Source organism: Raphanus sativus, chromosome 1 (assembly GCF_000801105.2).
Source record: "Raphanus sativus cultivar WK10039 chromosome 1, ASM80110v3, whole genome shotgun sequence".
NCBI classification, from domain to species: Eukaryota; Viridiplantae; Streptophyta; class Magnoliopsida; order Brassicales; family Brassicaceae; genus Raphanus; species Raphanus sativus.
The window spans coordinates 19,045,391-19,049,078 of record NC_079511.1 but is presented as its reverse complement, the minus strand read 5'-3'; the positions used below and the strand labels follow the sequence as shown (position 1 = coordinate 19,049,078).

At 34.7% G+C, this 3,688-nt stretch overlaps 1 pseudogene; it reads left to right on the top strand.

The window, feature by feature from the left end:
* Positions 1–2,884, top strand: part of LOC108847855 (probable ADP-ribosylation factor GTPase-activating protein AGD13) — a 19,914-nt pseudogene extending 17,030 nt beyond the window's left edge.
* Positions 2,885–3,688: the final 804 nt, after the last annotated feature.

Sequence of the window (3,688 nt, the reverse complement as noted above, 5' to 3'; positions counted from 1 at the left end):
TGTTACAGCTAGTGTATACCTGCAATAGTCAAGACGTTCTGGAAGGCTTAGTACTTGGTTAGGAAGCCTATCCTGAACAGTATAAAAAAGAAGAAAACCATACAAACACAAACAGAAAAAAGGGAATTAGAGAGGATGTACCTGATCTCCTGTCTGCACAGTAGAACGATACACTGGAGTGGCATTCAATGGAACATGAGAAGCAAATGTATCAGAAGCTTGTTTGTTACAGCTAGTGTATACCTGCAATAGTCAAGACGGTTTTGGAAGGCTTAGTACTTGGTTAGGAAGCCTATCCTGAACAGTCTAAGAAAGAAGAAAACCACACAAACAAAAACAGAAAAAAAAAGAAAAGGGGATTAGAGAGGATGTACCTGATTTCCTGTCTGCACAGTAGGACGAATCACTGGAGTGGCATTCAATGGAACAGGTAAAGCATATGTATCGCTAGTTTGCCTTCTACAGCTAGCTGAATCAATATTAACCTGCAATAGTCAAGACAGTTTTGGAAGGCTTAGTACTTGGTTAGGAAGCCTATTCTGAACAGTCTAAGAAAGAAGAAAACCACACAAACAAATACAGAAAAAAAAGAAGAAAAGGGGATCAGAGAGGATGTACCTGATTTCCTGTCTGCACAGTAGAACGAATCACTGGAGTGTCATTCAATGGAACAAGCAAAGCAAATGTATCAGAAGCTTGTTTGTTACAGCTAGTGTATACCTGCAATAGTCAAGACGTTCTGGAAGGCTTAGTACTTGGTTAAGAAGCCTATCCTGAACAGTATAAAAAAGAAGAAAATCATACAAACACAAACAGAAAAAAAGAGAATTAGAAAGGATGTACCTAATCTCCTGTCTGCACAGTAGAACGAACTGGAGTGGCATTCAAAGGAACATGCAAAGCAAATGTATCAGAAGCTTGTTTGTTACAGCTAGTGTTAACCTGAAATAGTCAAAGCGTTCTGGAAGACTTAATAAGTGATTAGGAAAGGTATCCTGAATAATTTAGTTGAAAAAGTCATACACACCTTAATACACAGCTGAGGCATTCCATCAAATGATCTATTTTTTCCAAAGAAAATGTTGAGCTGACGAGCATAAACTATGGAGATGGGAGGAAAACTTTCAGCAACACTTCTCATGTCCAAAGAAATACCATACGACAAACTGATTTCTGCCTCTTTAACACAAAAGTCTTCCGAGACAATCTTGATCAAATATTTGTAGTGAAGATTTTCCCCTATAGAAATGAAAGAAGCATTCCTGTTCGAATCAACTTGAAACTCCCACTTGACAGATTTTTTTGAAATCCATTGTCCACAGACGCAAAGAACTTCCTTAGTTCTACAAAACAACTTCAATCAAAATAGAACAACAAATAACTTGATTAGAAAGCCTATCATGAACAGTCAAAAGAAATCAAGCAACACACAACACAAACCAAAAAACAAAAATAGAAACGATGTACATGTTCTCCTCTCTGCACAGTAGAACAAAGCACTGAATTGATATTCAAAGGAACAAGCGAATCGAATGTATCAGAAGCTTGATTGTTACAGCTAGCTGAATCAGTATTAACCTGCAATAGGCAAGGCGTTCTGGAAAGCTTAATACGTTATTAGGAAAGGTATCCTGAATAAGTTAGATGAAAAACAGCATCATATGCCTTTCAATGTAGCTAAATGCAAATAACACGGAACATTACTACAGTCAATTTTAATGTTCTCTGTAAACATAATACATCACTCGTTGATGATCAATAAATCCAAACTGGCATCAAAATCGAGAATCTGAGAATAGTATGGATGCAATATCGATCGGATACGTACCACGCCGGAGGCACTGTAAGTGGACATGGTGAATTTCTGATCGGTGTTCTAATTTCTAGTCAACAGATCTAAACACCACGAACAGACGATGAACACCAGAATATGCAACGACGACGACCACGACGACGACGACGGAGAGGAGACGGCGACGACGGCAGAGAAGGAGACGACGACACAGATATTTCAAATCGGGAATCTCAATTTTTTTTATTTAATCAATCAAAGAGAATTAAGGGAGAGGGCATAAGGGTAAATGACACACTTAATGAAACCTATTTTGTGATTTTTGATCATGAGTGCTCTTTTGAGGATAAAATCTTGGAGTAGTGCTATTTGGGTCATTTTCTCAAATAATAACCAATTTAGTGTCTTTTTAGTTTTAAATTTTATCTCAAAATCTACTCATCATTTAATCTATCAAAAATTAAAAAATAATTAAGTTAAATGTATATTTTTAAATACAAGAAATTTGAACAATGAAGAATTTGATTTTTTTTTTTTAATCTAAATATCGGAACACGACCCGAAATAATCGAACCAAAACTAAAAATACATAAACCCGGCCTGAAGTATAGAAATACCCGAACAAGTTCTATATCCCTATCCCGAAATACCCAAATATCTGAAATACCCGACCCCAACCCGAACAGCTATCCGAATGCCCACCCATACAAGAACGCGTGATGTATGTTCCTGAGAGCTATGGTCATGTAAAACTGGTAAGCCTATTATCCAAAGCACTTTTACCATTGATAAAAGCTGTTATATATATGTATATCTTATGGGTTTCTCTGTTGATTGCAGCAAGTGTATAATTATGATACATTCTCTGCTGATGACATAATGGGAAAATCTGCAATGGCGTTTGGGGATCCAGGAATATTTGGGGATATGCAGATTGGGAAATGGCTAAAATCGCATGATAATCCGCTAATAGATGACAGCATCATTAACATTGTTGTTGGGAAAGTGAAGCAGGAGGTTCAGATCAAGCTTCAAAATGTAGAGTCTGGAGAATTAAAGTTGGAAATGGAATAGCTGCCACTTGACCAATAGTACTAATCCCAGTAGATTCCACTTCACATATAAAACTTACACATTTTGCAATACATGCATTCCTTTGTTCTTTTGTTGGAACATTTTTGAATCTCTAATTTCTTTACACAGGAAAGTATGTAATATTTTGTTTCTTGATGGTTATATCTTACAAAGTTATGAACATTTGTATTTGATAGACTTAAACTTTAGTAATATATTTATTTGAATTCTAATAATTCATATATGGTTTCATTGTATTTACCAAAGTTAAAATAATTTTCTATAACAGTGAATTATATATTTACTTATTGGATTGTTTAAATTTGTGATTCTAAAAGAAAAAATAAGAAAACAATTATCAATAAATTCAAAAGTATGTAGACGGAGTTTGTTAATTATAGCTCTCTCTCTCTCTCGGATCAAATGCTGGAATGGGACAAGAGGGGTCAAAAAAATCTGGAATGGACCTCCTCTATTTTCAATTAAAAAATAAATTAAAAATAAATCAAAAATAGAGAGAAAATACCATAAGACCAAAGGATTTAAACATATTTACTAACTTATGCCATTTCTATCCAACCCAGATCTGACCCGGATCCAGAACCAAAATCCGACCCAACTTTTACCCTAATCTTCTTCTTCTTCTTCCTTTTTTCTTCTCCATTTACATTCTTTCACCTTAAAATAAAATCAAAAATTTTCTTCAACCATTCATCAAATTTCTATTTTATATCTCAAATCGATAAACCCATAGTCATATTTAATTAATTATATATCATCTAGAATCAAATTTCATCTTTTATATACACGATTCAAAATAAA